General features: G+C 43.1%; 1 protein-coding gene across 1 annotated transcript in view; it reads right to left on the bottom strand.

The window, feature by feature from the left end:
* The window catches only part of tiam2a (TIAM Rac1 associated GEF 2a), a 62,539-nt gene extending 56,863 nt beyond the window's left edge, over positions 1-5,676 (bottom strand). Inside the window, exon 1 of the mRNA XM_083908184.1 lies at positions 5,546-5,676. The gene's annotated coding sequence lies outside the window, so the exon portion shown is untranslated. The remainder of the gene's footprint in view (positions 1-5,545) is intronic.
* Positions 5,677-25,770: the final 20,094 nt, after the last annotated feature.

Genomic DNA, 25,770 nt, shown 5'->3' with positions numbered 1-25,770 from the left:
TGGAGAAAACTGCTGGTGGTCGTGTGACCTTGATTTAGTATAAATGCAGTACTCTTTAGTGTTTGTTTGATGATGATGGTGAGCTCATTTGATAGCAGTGTTTTGCTCTAGTTTGTCATGTAGCAATAATGTGCCAGAACTGAACCTGGAGGTTATATTATTCCGGTTCCTCAAGTGTTTCGCGTCAAAACAAGTTGATAGAAACATTAGAACATTCTTTATACCTGCCCTTGCACCTGTGTCCACTTTAAAACACCCAAGCTGTGGAGTGTGCAGCCTAATGGAGCATGGAGATCTGGCCAGACATTGGGAGCAATTTGGTCCCAGAGAGAGAGCTCCCTGGGTTTAACAGCACTTTATATAACAGCAAAGCAAAGATCGTGCATTGGCACAAGCAGAGTGAAGAAAAGTAAACATTAGTAGTTTCTGGAAGATGAGATGAACCCCAGTCAACTGTAGAAACAGAGACAGGCAAGTCAATCATTGGGTGCACAGAGCGAGCAAGCCCACACACAGACTCTGCTACTGCAGCCTGGCAGTTACACCACTCAGCTTCCCTTACATTGATGACATGATGCCATTAGAAAGGCATAGCCTGCACAAACGGATTTGCCTGAATAAATGCTCCTACAATTACTGTTGTCTTAATGGGTTTTGCAAGAAGATCCATCACTCTCATATCCTTTTCCTTCTGACTGCTAAGCCAAATAAGCCTTGGCAATGATATCGCCAGCAGAAACGGGTTATTTGGATACATTTACCTCTTTGGAGTAAAGGGATTTTGATGAAAACCTTAATTGAGCATGCTCACTGAGTGTATGCCAGAACTGCCGTTGACCTAAAGCAATCAGGACTCTTCCTCCGCTTCTGTTTAACCTGGGTAGATGCCAAATTACTGAACCAACAAGACAAAAGCCTCGAGACTAAAGTGGAGAAAAGGGCTTATCTTGTTTGGAGATCAAACCACAAACTGTTAAATCAGGGAGGGGCTGGACAGAGTAGAGTAGTACTAATGAGCCAGAATATGTTCTTCAACACAAAATATGCAATAGCTGACTAAACCAAGGACACTAGGAATAAGGTCACATGTCCAACGCAGTTCAATGGAGCGAGATACTGAGCAAGCAAAAAAAGGAAGAACAACATCAATATTTTATGAGACTGACGAGTTACAGCAATTTTGCTCAGCGATGTCTGATATGTGGCCCGCTCAATATAAGACAGTGATGGATGGATTATTAGATACCACTGGATCCATGTGTGGTCAGTGATAGATTTGTGCACATCACACCACTCTCTTCCACCCGCTCTTTACATCTTTGTGGCACTAGGATCCATCATCAGGACATTCGGTTGTGATGAGACAGTAACCAGGCTATTGTTATCCAATTTAAATATAGCTAATATAAGCTAATCCTTTTGATAACCCAGACCCAAAAGATGAGCACGGTAGGTTCGTAGCTATCGTCGAAAAACGAAAAGAACGAAAGTCAATCTCCACCCACTGATGAGCAGGTGGGATGTGTTGCAATAATTGTGTACCCAGAATTCACTTCATCCATCACGGAGGACAATGCAAGACACATGGCACCAACATGACATCTCAGCACCGAGCACTTTGGCCTGCAGTGCCAGCTGTGTTTGTCTTTCCAATAGTACAAGGATAGTAAGTGGGGCCTTATGGCAACTGGATCTACCTAAGGCAGATCAATCACATTTTCTTTTGTTGGAGGAATTGACCAGTGAGAAGGGGGTTGGGGGCAGAGCGGATTATTTCCATACAAAGAGGACTGCTGATTGTGAAGAACAATGTGGTGCCACGTGGCATCAGAAACACAAGATAAATCTGAATCTATTGTTCAGACAGATATTTAAACTTACTGTTTCCAGCTTGAACTCGTACTCAAAGGCTCGATATAGAATTGATCAGAAATGGCTTTGAGAAAATAGTATGAAGGCTAACATCTTTTGTGCTCAGTCCTCTCCATCTAATTGTTCATACATTTTAAAAGTCAAGCAATCTGTCATGCTCTTAAATGTCTTGATAAAATTAAAAGTGCTGACCCAGCACCATTTCCAGACTGAAATATTGCACAGCGTCTGGTCTGCATACAGTGATAACGCGCACCGCTACTCAAATGCTACCCAGGGTCCTTTTTACCAGCTGTACGCCGATCGCCGTCTGATTTACAGGACTATCAATAAAACTGGTAATGGCATGTCTACTAGTTATTTCTTCAGGGCTTAATGAAAGTGTGAATCACTAGTGAAGTCATCTGGCACTTAAAGCCGTCTCACCCCCACTTGTTTCGCCCACACCCCAATCATCCGCTTGGTAACACTTAATCTGATCCCTCGTTTCGAAACATTGCAAAAAGCCCCGCCACCGTTTGATCTTCATTTATTTTAAATCCACCTTACAGGCTATTGTCTAACAGGTGACCCACAGGGTGTTAAATCCAATTTAGACGGACACATCAATCTTCTCAAAGGCCAGGGATTTCTGGCTGTTATGGCACAATGTTGCTATGCTGAGCCGGACAGAAGGGGTATACTGTGAGTGAGACACGGCAGTGGATCTCGTGCTGAAGCAGATACACAAAGCACATCTGACGGAACAAATCCTTCAAAGTGGATGGATCTGCATGTGTCCACCAGCCAAGTATCCAAGTTGAATCACGGAATTATGCAGCACTGTCGGTGCACAAGTTGGAAAATCAGTTTCTGCTGATTTTGAGTCACAGGTCTTGGTTGATATTTTCAAAACTGCCACATCACAACAGGACGAGGAATGTCAACATTGTGTTGGTGATAGCTCTCTGACCTGTGGTTGTGTGCACCAGGAAGGGGTCAAAGCCACCCGCATGTCTCTCAAAGAATGCAGTAGGCAAATGAAAAGCCAAGATGCTGTCAACACCAGCTTTTAGCTAACCTGCTTTTTATAGCAGACACTCCAGACACTGCTGGCTGCACACTACCAGCAAATATAATCTCAACCACCACGGCTGCAAAAAATAGAAACGTGGAAGCCACTATTATACTTGCCTGACTAAGCTGTTTAAACTGAAATAAAGCACTGAAAGATGGAAATGGAAACGTAGTCGTAGTAGTTAAAAGTGTTTGTTGATCTCATTGTGACCCAATTCAAATCTTTTGCTTTGGATGATGCAGCAGTAGCGTAGAGTCCCTGTGGTTTCCCCCTGCAGCACCTCTCTACCTAGAGACAGTGGAAGGCCTTTATTCCCCCATGCGACAACAAGCACAGATGTTACCCATGCCTGGTAAATCACATGCACGTCACCTTATATGGAGAAAAATGTGCCGGGGGAGAAGACATGAAACATCGGTGTGTCTCGATCAGCGCGCTAGCACTTAGAAATTAAGAGTGACGGGCACTTGCGCAAGGTCCATGAAAAAGAAGCTTGCTTGTTCAACTAAAGCAGCTGTTTACACAGAGCCTTTAAAGAAATGCGATAAGAAGAGTGAGTAGTTGACAAAAGCGAGACTGTTCTTCTTTACGCAACTTGACAAAGTCACATACAACAAATTAAACTCTGTACAAAACAGTCCTGTGGTCGTTATGTCACTGTCTGATGATTTTACTTAGCCCATCGACATCATTTAGAGCTGCATATTGCCTGTGAAGCAACTCTGTGCCACCCAGTGAAGGGAGTAACATTACATCTCAAACAAACTTTGACAACTGCCTGTCCTGCCAGCCGAGATGCAGGATATGCAACTTGTGGCACAAAAGGAAAGCGAGTGAAACAGCCAAAGCAATCGCAACTTTTCCACTGAAAGTAAATTATGGGGCCGCTCTAAATCAATATTGCTCTGGTTCAAGACCCCTTCCCAACCCAAGGAAAAACAGAATAATTAAAACATAGTGTTCCTTGTGGCGGAGAATTTCTTCGCCACAAAAATGTGAGCCGCAACAGGCAAAATATCCACACAGAGCCGAGGCTTCTGACCCAGCGATTGTCTCAATGGTCTCAGAATAAAAAGGGAAAAACAGTGAATGCACATGAGTACAACAGCAATTATGTAAGTTAATGACTATTTCTGCAGAGTCCATTAAACAGGGAGAGGGGGGGGGGTGCCAGATGACACATAAAGCCATCACACAGCATGTTCCCTTCTCCAGAAACATAAACAGATTTGTGGGAAACCGCTCGTATGGTGCTGAGCCTGACTCCTGTTAGCTGGAGTTTTAATTGATAAAGATTTACAGCGTCTCCTCTTATCTACGCCACCGTTCAATAATCATCAATTAGAATCAATTGGAATATCGCATTTCCTCACATTGAACTCAACGTGAAGATAGAGCTGTGAGAATATCGGACAGCTTCCAGACAGATCAATGATCGGGCCAGCCTCTTTAAGTCAAACATTAGCCTGTGTTTTTGTTATTACAACCCCCCGCAGTAGCATGCAAAGGTAGCAGGAGAGCAACACCGACACCTTCCTGTATGGGTTACCATGACCACCACGCTAAAATGCATGCTGGCTGTTGCTGCTGCAGGGCTCTGTTTGCTCTGGGCAGGACCCTCCACTCCAGGGGACCCGGGGCCCTTTTGTTGCTTGCCGTGTGTGGACAGAGAGCCCTTCCACCCCAGCACACGGCCACGGCAACAATACAAATGGAGGGTAAATCACATCCAAACACAACAGTGGGACACGGCAACATTTAGCGGAATGATCCCAATCTCTCAGTTCATAAATTAGCAATGAGCCGTCAGCAGCCTCTGAGTCAATACAGACAAGGGCTGCAGGAATTAATGGATTAAATCAATTAATAATCACTCCCTAAATCAATTGCAGACTATTTGCATCAGTTTGAGTGTTTTTCTTACAAGATTCTATGATTTCAGCTCCTTTAATGTGAACTATTTCCTGGTTTATTTGTACCTCCATTAGTGAACAAAACAAGACATCAAATGACATTTTGGACAACACTGATGGACGCTTTCCACAATTTTCTGCTACTTTATATGACCCAAATGACGAATAATCGAGAAAATGAATTGCCAGACGAACCACTAATGAAAACACAATGGACAAAAGTGACACCCCCACCACCTGTGTTGAGTTTGCCTTAATTTCCAAGGATCAAAATAATGACCACATACAACTTATTGCATTGAACATACTGAAATATCTGACACAAGTAATATTACATTGTAATGAAAATAAGCAGTAACAGTGCTTATAATGTATAATATAAGGATATCAGGGTAGTGCTATAATTACAGATGATTATAACGTTGCAAAATAAGAGGTCCTTATTTGCCTTTGAAGTACACATCTTTAAACTCCCTGCGCCATTTAAAACAGTGTGTTTAAAAACCACATGTTTCTGACTGCAGCTACAGCACGTGTTTAATGTACACACAGAGCAATTAAAAAACGACTTATTAAGATTTATAGACACACAAATATGCTCAAAAAGTTCCGCTGAAACAGATAGAGCGAGAGCGGTGGTGCGTTCACGGACAAAGCGCACACAAGTGAACGGGAGTCCTTTTAAAGTTAGCTTACAACTTACCGGCTAACGTTTCCTCACGTACAACCGTTACCCGGCGCAGTGTTCGCGTGTTTCAGCCGCCGAATATAACGTTACTGCGTTTTACTATAAACATAGAAATAAAATTTAAAAAAAGTGGCTTTTCTCAGCGCGTAGTTCCCAACAATTCCTCCATCCGTCTGTACACAGCGAATGTCCCTGGGACGGAGCGCCAAGAGAGTGCAGGCTCCTCCCAGACAATGTGGGGTTAAACCCCTCCTTCTCGCCGCGGACACTGGGAGGAGGTGAGGCGAAGAGAGGAGAGGAGCGAGGAGCAGCGGGGGGAGGAGGACGTGTATTCTGGGCGATTCATGACATGTTAATCGGATTATGTGGTTCACAACAGGTAGAGCTGGAGTTCCCAAAACTGTGGTTCGTGGGCCAGGTGGAATTAATTACACTTTAATTAGGTGTCATTAGTTTCAGGCACGTTAACAGGCCAACGCACTGATTTTATTCTACATTTAACAGCTGTGTGTGTTTTCTTGTTGTTTTTTAAAAGGTACTGTACATATGATTATTCCTGCATTATTTATTTATTTATTTTAATTTCCAATAAATGAACAGACTCAAGAGGGGGCCGGCCTTTCCTAAGAGAACTGTTCACAATATTGCATCATGATATCACACGTATACTTAAAGGTGCCATATGTAAGAATGTGGCCAAAAACGGTTACTACATTCAAATTCAAAATACAGAGGTCTTTTAGGTTTCGTTTTCTGACGTAACATTGAACGGCAGCTGAGACTCTACTGACTGCAATGATTGGTAGACGGCGGTAGGTGGCGCCACATGCAAAAACATGATTTGAAAACATAAACATTCAAAATCGATGCTCGATTCGATTCAAAATCAATTCTCGATTCGATTCAAACGGTTCTCGATTCAAAAATGTATACAATGCATAGTGTGTTAAGGCAAATGGCATCAAAACAATACCGTTTGTATAAGATAATGTGATAATGTGATCACACAAAGGCAAACTTAAGACAAAAGTTAACATTTATTCATTCAAAACAAATACAAACTTACTTACTGTACAAAAAATAACTTGCATAAATAAAAGCTTAGGCTAGCTGCCTTTTTCTCCCAGAAGTTACAAAAATAAACTGTACACAAATAACACAAACTGGTGTTTTGTGTGTTTTAAAAAAAATAGAAACTTAAAAATGGGTTATATTATTTATGATGCAAAATTAATGTATTAATATCAAAAACAGACATCTAACTGTAATTAAAATTCGTGCCAGGAGCCATTTCGGCCACTACCATTCATAATAATTATGACCAAATGTCTTATTATTATTACTGTTATAAAAACATTGCTAGGAAACATATATTATATTCTATCACATTCGCTGGAAGCTGTGCCTCAGTTACACAATGTGTGTGTGGGCCATGTTTTCATTGGGGGGGCCGCATGTAATTGATTGGGGGAGCCACCAGTTTGAGACCCCTGCTCCATTGCCTACAATGGCCTGAAGATCAATGCAATCAAAGACAAAAAAACAACAACCTTTATTGAGTTGTTGTGGTTGTTGTTGTTTGTGTGTAGGAATGGAACAAACTGCTAGTTCACAGGAACACCACAAAAAACATAAAAAAGTCACCCAAATGAATCGATTTCATACATCACTGATGTCAACTATTGGACGCTCATGTCCACTCATATGTGCCCTGGTGCTTTATTGTCCCTTTATTGACCCCTAACTCGCGATCAGGACAATGTTTACTGACATAATACAAATCAAGTAGGCTTCCATTTAAACTGAGTTACTTTTGCAACCAGCAGTCGCCCCGTGGACATAGAGTTAAAAAAAAGGGCAGGGTAAACCTGTCCATCACTGAGATAGACGAGAAACAACAAGGACCGAGCGGGAAGTGAACGTGAGTAACTGCATAATCGTCTGGGGGAGTGTAAACGACAGGTGTGTCAGGAGAAGGATTTATGGGTTTTAAAACGAGTGCACTTTTGAACTTAAGAGTGTTAAAACTTCTCAACATGTGGTGCTTCAACTAAACCCCACTCGCATAAAGTCATCATATTCATATGATGGCAAAATTCTGTCTATTTAAATCACTTTGGACTCCAGTTTAGAGCAGCAGCAGCAGCCTGGACACGCACAGTTGTGTTTAAGTGTCCGCTAAACAAATGTGTTTACGTCTGCTGGGCCATATGCTCCGCGTGGACCCCGCAGGCAGGGACAGATGACCCCAGCAGACACCCGTCAGACATGCAGTTGTGCGAAATAAATCAAGCTTTAAACAAGTGTTTTGTCATCATTATTTATTCATACTTGTTCAGAGACTGCACTGCAACAAAATGACACGGTGATATTTCTGTTTCTGTAAAAGTGTGTACACAGTACAGAGATATCGTAATATACGATAATTTATGATACAATACACAGATTTATACACGGTTTACGTGACACGATCGGCTCTTGGATTCACTCGTCGAGTCCAGTGAGAATCTCTTTGGAAAGCTTCCTGTCCTTAGGTTCACATTCAGCCGATTTGCGACTTGCGAAAGGTGAACAGAGGTGAGCCTGCAACAAGCCTATCTGTCACATGGACCGCCGATCTGATAAACACGGCGATAGGAAACAGGTTTGCTCTCCTCAGACAATCAAAAACGTCAGCAGGGGGAATGACCATTGTTATTCGCGTGCCTGGAGTGGACATTCCTCCCGTTCAGATCGCTCTATCATTCGTGGACACTCCTCGTTTAGATGCCTCTGAACTCCTTCGCGATTCTCATAAAAAAAACCTCGCGTTTCGTAACGTGTCTCTTCAGCCAGGGCCGGACCTATCTAATCTGCATATCTTTGAGTGAGGTTTGATTGATCTGCCCGTTTTAGCAGCAGATACCGTAGCGCTTAATTCCCCTCGTCAAGATCTACACTCCAAGCAGCCTCTAGTTCCCCTTTGGCGAGATTTAACCACAGGGATTTCGACACTAGCTTCATCTCACTGTGTGCCTGCAGCAGTGTTGAGGGATCCTGCATACAGATGAGGCTGTGAATCATCCAGGAAAACCATCCTGTTGAACTGTGATTACCGCAACGACACACGGGGGGGGGGGGGCAAAAGTCACGAGTGTTGCCAGATCCCCGCCCTGCGTGTAAAGCCTGGAAATGATCCACCCACTGAGAGATTGTCTGTGTCGCCTGGCAGCGATCGGGAGCTCTGGTCACTCTGCAAATCATTAAATATAATTGACTCTGACGGACATCCTGCCACCGTCCTCCTGTCCTCTCTGTTGGGGGCTGACACAACACAGCCCATGACCGCACCTTTCGCACAAGCTCACCCAAGATCGGGCAAATAAGACCCGAGGAGAGCAGATATATTTGTACTCAGAGGCGATTCTAGAGTCTGTAGGGGCCCTAAGCAAAAATTCCCAGGGGGCCCTTCCAACCAGTGTTCATCACGATTATGTTACAAATAATATGACACCAATGAAAAATGTATGAGTTCAATATATATATGTATATATATATATATATATGTATATATATTTTTTTTTTTAATGAATGAAATAACATGGAAAAACCTTGTAATTAAAAAGTATGTGAAAATATAAATACACTGTAAAGAACCCACATTATAAAATAATATAAATATGTATAATATGTATATAAAAAAACATATATAAACTGAGTAAAAAAGATATGCATTACACTGTAAATAATCCTCTTCATTTTCCAACTTGCAGAACGATAACTTCACACAGGTTAAAGTGAGGTGGGGCCCCTTTAGGGAGGTTTCCTACTGAGATGTCATTGCAAATCGCCCATTGTTGTTTAAGGGGGACGGGGAGGCGGCTGGTCACTGCACATTTCAGTAAAAACAGCCCTCAGACTCCGAGTGTCCGGGGGGCCCCCCTATCAGCTCGGGGGCCCCAAGCAGTTGCCTGCTTTGCCTGTTCACAAGCTGTGCCTCTGTTTGCACTGGCAGCTTTAAAACACAACGCCGAGCAGAAAAAACTGAAAGCTCAGCTGCCTTTTTTTCTTTTTTTTTTTATGCTGACCCAAAACAATTATATTGGCAGATACATGCGTATCAACACATCAGCTTCTCTTAAATTAGCCTTCTCAACACGCTCACACTATCACCAGACTCTTCTGCCATTATAGCCAATCTAAATAGAGTTGTCATAGTAATTGTACGTGTATGTGATTGGGTGTTACTACATGTGAGAGAAGAGGAGGAGAGGGAAGCCAGCAGCAGCAGACCCCTCGCTAAGCGATTTTCTCGCCTTCCTCGCTGCTGCCCATCGCACGACACGCGGGCCCCGCCATTAGCGCCACTGCACGAAGGCGCTGTGCTGCGAGCGCTCGGCCTGTTCACGTGTAATCATCCCACTCGTTTGTCATGCGGCTTTTAATGGATCGCTGCCTGAATTATTGCCTCGCACAGCGGTTTCAAAGGGCCTGTGGGGGCCTGGTGTGGACACTCGGACAAGGTTTGTGATGTGTGACAGTGTCCGGAAATCAAAAAGGACAGAGTTGTAACAGGGTGTGTGTGTGTGTGTGTGTGTGTTTATGTGTGTGTGTGAGACACAGACGAACAGATAAACAGAGGGAGGGCTATAATAAGACACGTCCATGCCACACCCTGAAACAACTCATTCCTTGTTTTCTAAATGCGGCAGCAGACATTAAAGAATCCATGACCACAAGCAGGTGACTTCAGCAGCTCTCACACAATAGACAAAGGACATCTTTACACGGGAGAGGCCGTAGAAAGGCCTGTGTGAAGACATAATGATAATGATATATCAATGATGAATTATACTCTTAGACATAAGGGTTCCAAAGGGTTCTTCTACAAGGGCTGAGGTTCTACCTGGAACTATTTGCTTCTGAAAAACCTTTTCCAGAAGAAAGGGTTTTTCAAGGGTTCTTGGTAACACTAAATGGTTCCAGTAAGAACCATTTTGATCCAGAGAACCCTTTAAAAACCTTTTTCTGAATAAAGGGGTTTGAAAGGGTTCCTTCATAAAGAGCCAAAAAGGGTTCTCCTATGAGGACAAGCCGAAGAACCTTATATGGTTCCACTTAGCACTTTTAATTCTAAGAGTGTAGGTTTTAAAGCTGCAGTGTGTAACTTTTGTTATTATTCTGTGATCTGTGAAAACGGGTTATGTGAAGCAAAACTATCAGACCTGACTGAGGGAGCATTTGGGAACTGTCTTGATTCACTGGCTCATGTTGCTGTCTGGACATACAGTAAAACAAATCCCTTTCTGTGCGCAATCTTAACGTCACTAGACCGAGAAACACACAGAGAGAGCCTTGTGGAGTCCTAAGATGGAAGCAGCAATCAAAGGTTGTCTTCTTATTTTTTACCTCATTAGCATAGACAAACATAGAATATAGCCATGGGCGAATTCCTTGAAACGCTAAAATGAGTCAACTGCGACCTCAGCGTTGCAATCACATGCCTTATCCAGCAGTCTGGGCTGCAGGTGACGCCCGACGGAGGCAACGAACGCTCGCTAGAGCAGCTGACCCAACTGCGACCAAAGGACGCACACACAAGCCTCGGTTGATATGTTGGTGTGGGGAACCACATACAGTATGTGGATGAATCTGTCCCTCACAACGCTGCATCACGTGGGCGTCCGACTGTCCGTCTGAAACACGGATATGTCATTACTGAGACAAAAGTGAGGGCAACACACACACACACACACACACACAGAGAGCAGGGTTGTGGGGGTGGATGTGCCTCAGCTGTTGATTACTTGGGTTCGAGGTGCGGAAACTAGCACAAGGGTGTGAGGACCCAAATGAGGCATTTGTGCGCCCACATGTGAAGAAAACACTGAGACGGCCTTTTGATTAACAGGGAAAACTGCATTATCAAACGTGGGTAAAGCCAGAAAAATAGGAAAATGGCTGCATCGGCTGTAAATGAAAGTCCACGAGGCACATGAAGCGTCCGCGTCTGTGATTTTGAACAATGATGAGCTCATTTTTGTGTGTTTGCTTTGTGGCTTGTAATTACTCGTTTGAGAACAATTTTGCAGTTAAAAGGAATCCTTTCAAAAGAAGAGAGCATGTTTTTTTTCAAGGATATCTGCACCTTTCAGACCAATCCATTCAGTATTATCATTATTACATATTTATGGTATCACTTCTGACCAAAAAAACAACAAGTTTGTGATGTTTGGGTGGTTTAGAGAAGCTGTGAATTTGTGTATTTAACAAAATAAACAATAGTTAGCTGCAGGACGTTAACACGGGATTAGTCATAGTTGTAACAGCAGCAAATCTGTGTACCACTAGCCTGAACCCCTGGAGATTATTCTTTTTTAATTTGCATGCCACAATTCACAATTAGCATTTCTGCTTTAAGTGCACCCTCTCAACCAATTCTGGATCAATATGTGCACCCACGTTTTAAAGATCCTCAACCATTGCGACACGAATTCATAATGTAAATCATCAACTTTGTGCATATTATACTTCCATTTCTGTTGACACCTTTTTTATAAATGATGTGCAAGTTTTTCTTTTCAACATTTACACAAAAAGCTAAATTATTTGGCAACCCAAAAAAGAAATACCCTCCTGCAACAGCGACAATTTTTTTAGGACTTTGTGCCAAACACGAACCAAGATGGCAGAAATGATGCTTTTTTTAATGGTGTATCTGCATTTCAATGTGAAATAATAATCCGGCGTTACCTTACATAAGAAAAGACATAAAAACAGGGTAAATAAGAACATTTAATACCACACAATTCTCCCACAATCACATGGGAATGAGCGAATCCGACACCAGAATATGTTGACTCACCACACAGTGCAGTCAGCTTACACTATGTGCTTAGATAGGCTTTGCTGGTACATTTGAGTGTCTGTGTAAAAAAGTGAAAATCCGTTCCATAGTTTTTTTGTTTTTTTTTACAAATCCCTTCAGCAGTTTCTGTCTTTATCCCTTTTAGTTTTTCATTGCTTATCTGTAATGAGTTTCCTGCCTTTCACCTGTTCCTCTAAGGCGATGTTTCCCTCCTACGTTAGTCCAAACAACTTCAGCTACAAACTCTTTGCAACAGTGAGTCACTCTGGAGTGATGGACAACAAAATTGCTCATCCTAAAAAGCACCCCATTAGGCCATTTTTAAGTCATGGCACACAACGGCACTGCATATGATGGATGGACTGGTACTGGACGACTCAATGTGTGGTCAAAATGACCTCAATCGGGTTTGTTATATATATTATTATTGTTGTTCACTGAATGTAGAGCAGATTTGACAATGACAAAGTTGAGAGTACGCTCTTAGAAATAAAAGTGCGAAGTAGAACCATATAAGGTTCTTCGGCTTGTCCTCATAGGAGAACCCTTTTTGGCTCCGGGTAGAACCTGTTTTATAAAGGTTCCAACTGGAACCCTTTTGGAGGGTTACACCAAGAACCCTTTATTCAGGAAAGGGTTTTTAGAGGGTTTTCTTCGGGAAAAAGTTTTTCAGAAGCAAATGGTTCCAGGTAGAACCTCTGCCCTTGTAGAAGAACCCTTTTGGTTCCTTATATCTAAGAGTGTATGTCATCATTGATATATCGTTATCATTATGTCTCTATCAGTTGAATCAGACCTTGACATTGACCTGGCTTTTTTTCTTTTTGGCTAACCTATAAAGGTTCCACCTGGAACCCTTTTGGAGGGTTCCACCAAGAACGCTTTTAAAACACTTTATTCAGGAAAGGGTTTTTTGAAGGGTTCTCTGGATCAAAATGGTTCTTACTGGAACCATTGGTGTTACCAAGAATCCTTGAAAAAGGGGTTTTCAGAAGCAAATGGTTACAAGTAGAACCTCAGGCCTTGTAGAAGGACCCTTTTGGAACCTTTATTTCTTAAGAGTGTCTGTACAAAGCAAAATGTAACTCACATGAGAGAAGAGAGGATATAAATGACTGAGAGACTTTGAAGAGATCACTTTATGTAAGAAAGATCGGAACCGGACAATGCTTGGTTTTTATGGACTCGCTTGTTGTCGTCTGTAGCTCTGGGCTGGCATGACAGTTTTAATCTCTTTAAAAATATCTTCACTCCTGGTCAAATGAGTACAACCCTGCAGCCAGTGGAGGGGAATCCACAGCAAACAGAGGCACTCGACTGATCAGAGTCACCGTACGTGGGAATCCAAAAGCTCTACTCGGAAAAGAAAATGGCTAAGAAGTGATTCCAATCAGCTAAAATGCAATCATTCACTCTGAAGTGTAATGCGGTTTGTACAGAGAACAAATCCTGCTCAATCTAACTCAATAAAGGCAAACGGACCGAAAACAAACCCGACAACTCGGGCGCAAACAACTTTCAGCGGCGAGTTTGACCGCTGCAAATGACGAATGTGTTAATTGCATTCTTTAATTACATCCTCTAATTGTCAAAGCATTCAACCACACAACAACCACCCTCTGAAAGTGTTGGAAACAAATGTGCTCTTATTGCTCCATTAGGACCGTGATTATCCCTCAGCTGGCCCACGAGGTAACATTCCCACACAGCCATTACCTCCTCGCTTCCCGCTGAGAAACACTTTCACACCCATGTGAAGGAAGCGGAGCATACAGCTGTTAAAGTTGCCTTGTTAAAATCTGCTCATTTCACTTTCTTAATTAGAAACACTCACGCTGCTCAGGGTCTCTTCCCACAAAATCATCACCCTACCAGTGCGACGCAGAGGAACGGGGAGCATCAAACCCCAGCGAGACGGTTGTCTGCCTGTTAGGCAACTGGGGGGTTTTAAACAAAGTAGGAAATAATTGACATGGAGCTGTTAATGGAAAGCTGATACTCTCCCCCCAATCTGTCTGGACTGGTTTGGTTACAGGGCCCATGGCAACGACAAAGGCTCATAAACAGTTTTTTTAAACGTCTCCTTGGGGATAAACTTCAGTTATTCCCACGGATAAATCCGGTAACTGCAGCAGAATTACAATTCATTATGCTAAATCTAGGGGTTCCAGGTGGCTACACATAATACTTAATTAATTTGCTAAAACCCTCCTCCCAAACAATGAGTGCGCAGTCATAGCTTAGCAACTTAGCGGGGAGCTACGGAGCGCGACTTTGTGCTGCGGCGAAATCAATACTCTGTGTCAATATTGTGAACAATGGTGTCTTTGTTTGGCTCTAAAAAAGCATCTTCAAAAGAATAACGACAGGTTTACACAGTGTTCAGCTGTTCTGTTTTAATGTACGCAACAGCTGCTAGCATGAGTTTACAGGTCCAGTACTAGCATGTTGTACACTACATGCTAACAAAATGTATGCCAACTATAACAAAATTATTTGATTATCAATTATTAACTTTTAAAAAGTGCAATTATATTATATATAGGTTTTTAACAATGGAGTTTGTCAGTAAAACAACAAACCAAAACAATTAAACATGCTAAATGTTACCTTTTTAGGCCTGTTAGGGTAAGGCTAATGTTTTGTTCTTTGGGTCCATTTGAAATAGTCTGCACCCTGATTTATTGGTGTGTTTTTTTTGGACACAAAAAACACACAATTCCAGTTAGCAGGAGTGTTCGTGTTCTCCACAGCAGCACTTTATGGGTGTGGGTAGTGAGTGTGTTTACCTATTATCTTATTTAGCTAATAATAGCTAATGGATCGGAGCACGTGAGACTCTTTCCATTTGGCATGTGAAATTGGATTAGTTCTCCCTACGTGTGTGTGTGTGTGTGTGTGTGTGTGTGTGTGTGTGTGTGTGTGAGCACACGTCCGCTTTGACAAACTCTGTAAACAATATGTTATATATAATGATTCCATGGAGTGGTTTGCATGTATTTTGTGAGTTAAACGCCACAGGGTATATGATGGACTTCACAGAACATCACAGACAGTTTCCAGTTTTCAGTGATCTGTTCATTTTCTAGGTCATGGGAAGCATTTGAGTTTATCCTAGTGTTCAATTTATTCTTAAATTAGCTGAGGTCTGTGGATCATCATTTTTATGAAATGGCTCATCCACTACCAAGGTTGGCATTACCAACAGGACAAAGTGGCCAAGGGCTACGGGGCCTTGGCGTTAAAAGCTTAGGGCTTTACCCTGCATCGTCAGGTATGTGCTACACTCTTAGAAATAAAAGTGCTAAGTAGAACCATAGGAGAACCATTTTTGGCTAACCCATAAAGGTTCCACCAAGAACCCTTTTGGAGGGTTGCACCAAGAACCATTTAAAACCCTTTATTCAGGAAAGGGGTTTTAAAGAGTTCTCTGGATCAAAATGGTTCTTACTGGAACCATTAGTGTTACCAAGAACCCTTGAAAAACTCATTCTTCGGGAAAGGGTTTTTCAGAAGCAAATGGTTCCAGGTAGAACCTCAGCCCTTGTAGAAGGACCATTTTGGAACCCTTGTTTCTAAGAGTGTATGTTATGCAAAAAATGTCTGCGTTCAAGACTTTGATTGTTTAATTTTTCCAGATTCATACAGTGTTTCATCAAATTGCCTCACTAAAAACCAAGAAAACTGCAAACATTGCACCAAGCCTGGGTGTTCACAGGCTCCAACAGCTCAGTGTTTGCCCCGAGCACCCTCTAAAGTAAGTCTAGTCATTATATTCATTACAAATCCACTACAATACCTGAAACAGATGGTCTCAATTTGACTTTTGACCATTTAGCTGAAGGGTATGCTCCTTATATGGACGTTATAGGGATGGCACATGAACACATTCTTAATTACATGTACACAAGCCTGCACACAAGGGAGTTTAACTTAAAAGCAGATGTGTATGTATGTAGATACTGAACTGAAACTGCTCCGAATGTAAACGATGGCTACGAGGCTTGTTTAAAAGTGACGGTCACGTCTATTTTTACAGCTCACGCACACCAGTAATTTCTGCAACGGCGACTTTGCCTATGTAGGTGACCTTGTAATTATGATAATGGTGATTATGATGATAATAATGTAGGAAGTAGGAACATATAATGGAATTGTAAGAAAGTAGAAGTTGAGCTCGGCGTCGACCCAGCCCACGCTAATTTCCTCGTTCGCTGGAAACGAAAGCTGCGCTTGTGTTTCTCATGTTCTCCCTGGCGTCCCGATGCGAGTGTGAAAGGGAGACAGACGAGTCTCTGATGTGTCACTATATCAGGAATCGTCTTGCTTCACACATCAGAGAGCGAGAGGGGCGACATCCAGCGTGAGACGACTGACGTTTTAGCGGCAACCAAAACGTTTCTTCTGTTCTATTTTTAATACAGAGATACGTCTACTCAGGTAAGCCAGATGTATCCACTCCGCGTAGAAGTAAACAGAAAGTTCAAGACAAGAATAAACTATTGGCAAATCACACAAACAGCTACTAAAACATAAAACCACAAAAGGCAGATGGTAAAAATAGATTTAAAGTCCATGTTCTCATCCGAGCAGGTTAGTTAGAGGACTGGCTCACTGGTTACCACCTTCTTTCTAGTAAGCGAGGTGAATTCTCTTCGTTTGAAAGGTGATTTACTGCTCTCCTGACATGATGGAAATACAATCTAAAAATAGCCTTTGGTTTCAAAACTATATTTTTAGTCTTCAGTGTGACGATCCAGGCAGTCGATTCCACTGAGGGGCTCGGTTGCCAAGGAATTTGACCAGTCTGTGACACGCTTCACCGGGGAGATTTTTCTTTAAAAGCAAAGAGGAGTCGATGGAGAGCAGAGAGCAGGAGACAGAAGAGTAGTATTAAAAAAAAAGAATAAAGGAGTGGAAGAATAATGAGAGTAAAACATGACGGGAAGAAAAGATGCAGGGGAAAAAAGTCCAACCGCGGAGAAAGCAGATGTGGAATCCTCATACTGTATACGAGGACGTGGAAAAGCGCAGCATCAGCGAAACCTCCGCGCATCACTCATTTCATTTGTGGAGGCTGTGGTGCAAAGCAAGTGGGGGATTTATATCATATCAGAGGAGGAGGAAATTTGTCTGAGTTACAGAGAAAAGATCAGGGCTATTCAACTAAAATTTCCAAAGGGCCAGCTCTTCGGAAAGGCTGCCCAAGCCAGTGGGCCGGTCAACCCCTGTACTACTATTTCTATTGCAGCCGGCGTTCTTGAACACAGTCCTGTCATCCTCCCCGTCATCGTAATGGGCCGCGGGCCGGTCCAAATTGCTTCAAGGGCCGGTTCTGGCCCGCAGGCCTCAAGTTGAATAGCCTTGGGTTAGATAATGGTCGATATCAGTTTTGAGTGACCGATACTGGTACCGATATTATAGCCTTGTTTAGCCGTGTTTCCATCACGGTACAGTATGGTAAACTTCACCTGCGCGCCAATGAGTGCCCAATGGCCGCGTCAGCGAGATGCGTAAGCGCGACGTGGTTGCTCTGCAGAGGAGACTCTACTGACTGCAATGATTGGTAGACGGCGGTAGGTGGCGCCACATGCCAAAACATGATTTCAAAACATAAACATGATTTGCAGTCTGCAAAAAAAAATGTTTTAATGCAAATATTTTGTCTGTACTGTTGTTGTTGGTGAGTTCAGTTTGTTATATGAACATTATTCCTGAGTCTCTGTGACATATTAGGAGGATTTTATGGCCAGTTGCTATAGATTAATTACATTATGCACCTTTAAGACATTTTAAGGCCTTAAATTCAAATGATTGGATTTAAGATTTTAAGACCCCACCGATACCCTAAATGAACAAATTTTATATATTTACGTGATATTTAGAGCTTTTTTTGATCCGCTTTCTTTAGCTGATAATCCGTTCCAGTGAGTTTGACCAGTATGAAACCGCTCATATCAGCTCATCTCTACTGGTGACACAACTTGGGGTATCTTGGATCAGAAATACTGTTACTACCGGCCCCCACCGCGACCCTAATGTGGACGATAAAGCAGGGGAATTAAATCTGCCTCCTGGCTGACTTTGCTCGTCGGCAATAACGTCTCCAATATTTCCTCAGGTGGCACTTGGTATATAAAAAATAAAGTTTGAGAACCACTGCTCTAGGTCGTGGACTTCTCAACCCGGATTACAGACACTCTGCTGTGACATCTGCTGTGTGGATAGAGCCTGTCACACTGACTGCTGCTGTCACAGATGTTCACAGTGAGGTCCTCCCGTCCAATCCTCTCTCCAACCCTTGGGAGAGTTCACAGCAACAGCTCCAGAGAGACACGGGAGACAGGAAGTCAGTTGGTTTTTTTTCTTCTATTTCACAGGCTTACGGGTCCACAGCTACACACACAGTGTCTCTGTATCTCATATGAGTGGGTGGGAGATGGGAAGAGGTGTAGGAGTGTGTGTGGTTTTATAAAAAGTGTGTGTGTGTGTGTGTGTGAGAGAGAGGCAGCCTGGAATCCCTGATGCCTGCTGGTCATTAATAAACATGATCATGAATGTTTAATCCCCATCAGCGGGGTGGCAGGGGAACCCTCGTGGGTGATATTGACAACGTCGCACACACACAATCGCACCGGACAGATTGGACGAGCAGCAGGGAGGGAAGTTTGAGACTCTTGTCAGTGGGTGTGGGGAGAATGTTCCCCTCACATAGGGAACCTTGAAATCAATCTCAATACGCATCCACACATAATGCTGTTAAGTCGAAAGAACATATTCGGCGTTAGAGGTTTCGTACGATCAACGTGTCTTCTGTGAGGAAACAAGGACGTATTGTGAACGTGGGGCCTGGAGTGGGATCATTCCAGCATGAGTTCCATGACATCCGGGGAATTTTCAACAGTCGATTGAAGAAATGCATGGAAACTAGTTTAAATGACTTGATCGTCAACATTTGTCTCGCATTTAAAGCATCTGACATTGTTCTCCTCACGTGTGTACATCCTCTTTTAGGTGGAAATGAACACACGCAGCGACAAAAGGCTTAATAAATCCAATTAATTCCACTTTTCATGGTTTTATCACGGCATTAGGTCCGGAATAATTTTTTGACCTAAATGTCAAAATACAGTTCATGCTCAGCGTTGATCAACGTTCATTTAACCTACTTTCTACTCAAGAAAGAATCCTTAGTGTATTCTTTGTGCTAGCGAAGGTCATTGGAGTTATTGTTTGCAAGAAACTGAAGGTTTGTGGAGGATTTTTGATGCGATTAACATGCATAAAAACTTGAAACCTTACACGGAGGTCAGGTTTGGCGAAAATGCTAATGCTAACATTGGCACAGGGCTCGTGGATGGAGCACGGCGAGATTAAGTTGTGCCAAATTTCACGAAACGCGGCGGGAACTTGTGATAGCCCAAGACGAACAAAAAAGTGCATTGGGACCATTGCCTCAACTCAACAGGAAGTCGGCCATTTTGAAGTGAATTACTTAGCTTAGCTTATAATGAGTTTTTTTTGGGTTCTTAGAAGATAAACTTGTGTTTCGCGGCCTTATGTCCGGAATAATTTTGACCCTTATTGACCTAAATGTCAAAATGCAGTTCATGCTCACTGTTGTTGTTCATTTAACCTACTTTCCAAGACGTTTTCTTAACATATATAAGAACTCTTCAGGGGGTCACTGTCTGGCAAAAATGCTAATGCTAATATTGGCATAGGGCTGGTGGATGGAGCACGCGATGAGATTAAGTTGCGGCGAATTTCACGAAACGCAGCGGGAACTTGTGATAGCCCAAGACGAACAAAAAAGTGCATTGGGACCATGGCGTCAACTCAACAGGAAGTCGGCCATTTTTGATTTTGGCGTCCATCTTGGCAAACTCACCTGAGCGCGTTTATCGTTCGAAATTGAATCACTTTTAATTTACCTTGAAACTTAATGGCTACAACATCACCAGCTTTCTGTCCATTTAATCCCGCAATAATCCGATAATTTTGGGGGGGTTCTTAGAAGATAAACATGCTTCAAAACCATATTTAGGTTCAATCGCAGCACCTCTTGTGATCCTTTCAAACCCGTCTGCCTTTCAACCCCCATCACCACCCCCGCCCGCTCAGCCGAACGCTTCTGGTGACTCAGGAATTTCCGTATCTTCTTCAATTTGACACCGTCTGCTCCACGTCTTGTGCACACTTCTAAACTCTCAGGGGGGGATCTGCTCCGCGCCATCATAAACAAACACACAGACAAGGAAGAGGCCTTCAGGGCTAATTACCAGCTAAAGTCACTATTGCTGCTGACAAACAGGGAGGGCGGGGGGGGAGAGAGCAGGTGAATAGTCACATGTGTGGGAAGGTAGATAACGATACTACACGCACAAACACACACAGATTCACTGCAGTCCGTAATCAAACAATGAGGCTTGTGCTGGCGGACCGATGAACCAGGTGTCACATCTGCAGGAAGACGCTGAGTCAGCCTTTAATAAGCAGGCTTTTGTAAGGTCCTCGCTGACAAGACGCGACGGAAAACAGACGCGAAGCAGGAGGCGCGACGCAGAACTGCGTAAGAACAAAGAGGTCGTAAAATCTCTGCAGTGTATTAGGACGCTGTGTGTGTGTGTGTGTGTGTGTGTGTGTGTGGAGGATTTATTACACACCTTCTGTTCTGTCGCTGCCGAGGATGAAATGAGGAGAAATAATGAAGTGATATTGGTGCACATGAGCTGCTGTTATAACTCAGGACTAGATACTGATTAAAAATAGGTATGAATTAGGGGTCGACCGATACCAATACCGATAATGAGGCCAATAAACGCGGATTAAACTTGGAAGTGACGTGTTTTTACAGGAGAAATTAATATATTTCTGTCTTTGTATGCCCTCTTATGAGCTAAAAGCCCAAAATAATGCACCTTTTTAATGTAATGTTTATATGGGTTTTTGGTAACAGCAGCAGACCAAAGGGTTGCCAGTTCGAGTCTAACCCTCAATAAATGTTTGTTGGACACTCTTAAATGACCGAAGCCACAGGAAAGCCACATCTAGTATACTCCATGTGTCGGCCCTAGGCCTGGAGATACTACGATACTACTTTTTCAAGTCCGATACCGACACTAATATCGCAAACTTGAGTATCTACCGATATCATTCGATACAGTAGTTTTTAGACCTTTCAAACCATGAAGCTCAGCCCAAACACCGTCTGTGCATGGTGGAACTTACAGCGTATAGGATTATTGGATCGTATCGGATTTTGATATTTGTGTCTGTATCCAGATAATCCAGTGATTTTTACCGATATCGGACCGATACCGAGTATCGGCTGCCAAATCAAATATGCAGATCAATTGCTGAGGCGACCCCTGACGCTGATAAGAAAAGAAATTTGATACCAAACGACACATTCTCAATATAAAGTCCGATACCATAAAAGTCCTGGAGTCTGATTCCCAGCCCTTGTAACAGAGAAGGCTGCAGTCTTGTACCTGCCTCTCCTTACTGGAACATAACTCCCTTCCCTTGCATAATATTCCTCATACACACCACCCACGTCCTTAATAAGCTTCCCACTGCCACTGAGATTACACACACACACACACAGACACACACACACACAGCACTCCCACCTGCTGTGAATCATAACTGGATTGTCTTGAATCAAAACATTACTCATCGTCACCTCCTTGACTATTTTCCCAGACACCTCCCTGTGACTCCAGCGGCGGTGACCTTTCACCTCCTACGCCGCCACCCCCCCCCCCCCCTTCCTCGCCCCATGACCCCCCCCTCGACCTTTTAGCGAGAGTGGACACGTTAGAGACGAGAAGCAGAAGCAGCGATGGTTACCCGCTGTCTTCCGATTCCAAGGCGACCGCGGCGAGTAAACAGGGATTTCAGGATAGCCGCATGTAAACAGATGACGTATGTGCACTGAGATTTGTGTTTTGACACAAAGATTAGGGGCAAACATTAGCGTTAGCATTAGCAGAGGCAAGTGTTGTTAGACATGAATGTGACTGTTCTGTCTCTGTGAAGCATGTTAGCACTGATTGTTGTGATGCTGTGGTGCCATTGTGACACCTTTGACACGCTGCCAATACGCACACAATTACTTATGTGTGTGCAGTGATAGGCATGTTGACCACTGATATTACACACTCTCTTCCCTGGAAACTTGGCAACAACATCCTTCTCCATAGTGGAGGAAAAAAAAAATGCCTGTCAACGAAATTTTATTAGCCCCGAGAGACGGAGAAATAAATTGCTCGTATGAAATGTTACGAGTTGGTGTCTTGAGAAATATAAAATCTGGATTTCGACTCGACCTGCGACTCACAGATAACGTGGTGTTTTAGTACGAGCCGTCGCATGTTGAGATTGTGCACGTTGTACAATCTTAGAAATAAGGGTTCCAAAAGAGTTCTTCTACAAGGGCTGAGGTTCTACCTGGAACCATTTGCTTCTGAAAAACCCTTTTCCTGAAGAAAGGGTTTTTCAAGGGTTCTTTATAACACTAACGGTTCCAGTAAGAACCATTTTGATCCAGAGAACCCTTTAAAACCCTGTTCCTGAATAAAGGGGTTGAAAAGGGTTCTTGGTGGAACCCTCCAAAAGGGTTCTCCTATGAGGACAAGCAGAAGAACCTTATATGGTTCTACTTAGCACTTTTATTTCTAAGAGTATACATAAAAATTCCAATTTGTCAAGTGAAGCCCGGGAAGTAGGATGAAAGCAGCAGCTAACCACTAGGGGGCGACTAGTGAGTCAACTTCTCAGTCTCGTATAAAGAACCGAAAAAGTAAACTTGAGTAAAAGTACAAGTCACTTTTTTAAATAATATTATTTCAGTAAAAGTCTTAAAAGTATATGATATATATATACTGTACTTAAGTATGTGTTGGTTTGTGCGACGGTTTGTGCTATCGGATAAATTCCAACAGTTTCCGAAAAAGCCGAAGTTGCACGTCAAAGGCAACGTGTAGTTAATACGGTAATTTCACTCGCAATGTGGCAGAAAGACTCAAACATGGGTTTATTTTTGCGCTATGCTGTCCAAATTTCAAATTGAACACGCAAAATCTGGTGCACAACTACAGTGTTTGTTTTTCTCAATTTTAAATTGTTAATACAGCATTTTAGCATGCAGTACATTGTCAATATCTGCCAGATATTGAAAGCTATTCTGGAAAAATGGGCAAAAGCACATTTCCGGGCCATTTTTATGGTTAAAATAAGCACCAAAAATCATGTAAGGTAGGTAAATCATGTTAGAAAATAGGTGATATGATGGCACATCCGAATGGACACCAGTGTGTCTGACAGCTAGACTTTCAGGTTTTAAAAAGTGTCCTGGTGACATCAAATCATGAATCTCAAACATGCAAAACAAGGGTTTATCTTGGACTAGTTGCATCAGGGTGCGTTGGATGTCTTCCATTTAAATTGCCACTTGTACTCTCTCTTTGAAAGGACAGTCATTACTGTGATTTTTTACTTTTTACAGGAACATTCTTTACGGTTCACCCGTGCTCTGCGGAGGAGGATGAATCAATAGCTGCTTTCAAACTTACTTGCACTAAGTCCAGATATTGTCCACAGACTGCCTGGGGAGGGGAGGGGATGTGATGGGAGGGGGGGGACGCACAGCTCATCCAATCTCCATATAATGTTGTCTAAGAGAGTTTGACATGAGAATGCAACAGAAGAAAATCTGGATTACTGACATTTTAACATTAAACAAATCTAATCTAAAGTCTTATAAAGCAGTCATTAAACAGGTTTACTTGTTTAATTCCAAGTGCAAATGAATACCATAGAACACTTTTATGATTTTACAACTCTTAAAGGTTAAAGAAAATATATTATTAATGCAATTTAAAGTGTCGGTATCAATAATGGCCCCATAAAGGTCACCCCCCCCTCACAGGCCTGGATCCTCCTGCTGCTGTGCATCATCTCACCCTGACTATATCATGCCGTGTTTCATCATATGTAAACGGGGGAAACTCCTGGACCCAAGTCTACGGGTATTATCCAGAGTTCTAGTCTGAAAACGGCTCCAAAAACTTTAGCTGATTCCTAGACTTTTGCTGCAACTCTCCTCCAACTTCCAACACTCTCGCTTCCCAACTGCGTGACCTTGCATCTGGGTTTAACTCCTAAGTTCCAGAGCGAGGGGGGGGGGACCTTCTGCACCTCAATACGAGCCTTGAAACAATCTGCTGGCCATGATAAGGCGGAGCCATGCAGACTTTGGCTGCACACTCCTGTAGTTGTGATTAATTACTGGTGGCTGCCGAGTGAGAGCCATTACATGGGGGGGGGGGGGGGGGGGGACTCTTCTCCTGCATAACTAGGTGTACGAAAAGATAGATAGTCGCACAGACATTCTGTCTCTCTCGATCTCACTCCAGGGTGTGCATATATGATTTCTGCATATTTGATTCGAGTCTAAAGGCCGCCATCGATAACCACGATCGATTAAGAATGCAGCAAACGGAGAACGTGGCCAAATCTCACTCCACTCATCACACCACTCCCGTATCGATCCCGAAAAAAAAGGTATCTGAGGAATGTATTCGAGGTGGGTGGCGCCGTGAAGATGAATCGTGTGCGGCCCTTTTCTTTACTTGAGCCTGTTGATTTGTTTTTCCTCAAAGAAATGGGCGGGGTGGCAGCAGGGGCGGGGGGTGGTGGGAGAGAGGGGGTTCATGTGTGGAAAAGATCTTTCACAGAGAGGTGAACACTGCAGTTTTTAAGACGCTGCACTCCAAGAAACCAGTGTGCACACACACAGGCAACAAGGCCCTCTCTGTCCAGTCACGGTGAGCGCTGCAGTGCAACACTGACCTCCGATGGCCAGAGACGGTACTGGCATTACAGAGGCAACAGGAGCTGTGTGGAAATCGACTACTACTAGTCTTGTTTCAGTCTCCAGTTTGAGTATCGTGATATTTTTGGTTCAAGCTTAAACAACAGTGACTAATCGACTTCCTCTCTGCAGGGTAGGGGGCTTCTATACAGAAGTATGAAGCAGTAGTGGATGATGATTATTCCATGCTGCTTCCCGGTTTTTTTTATTCCCAGCCCATGCTGAGGTAATCCTCACCTAAAGGTCAGGCCAAGCTTTGAACGTTCCCATGGGGCTGGATAAGGGTTTTGTTATTGAATAATAACTGACAGTGATCAAATGGCTTGGCGAAGACGCTCCATTAGACTTAAGGTCAGCTCTGTGGCTATTTTTCCTTCCCTGAGCGATGTTTGAAAATCATTTTAAAACGTGGGTTATGTCATTTTCTAACATACTCCCAGTTGTTTGGGGAGGGAACGTGCCCTTCATTTCTGCCGGCGGATAAATAAGCGAAGGGCCTGGCCTCTGCAGAGA

The sequence above is a fragment of the Microchirus variegatus genome (genome assembly GCF_963457635.1).
Source record: "Microchirus variegatus genome assembly, chromosome: 21".
NCBI lineage: Eukaryota > Metazoa > Chordata > Actinopteri > Pleuronectiformes > Soleidae > Microchirus > Microchirus variegatus.
Note: the sequence above shows the minus strand (reverse complement) of the source record. Positions and strands in the feature narration are given on the sequence as shown.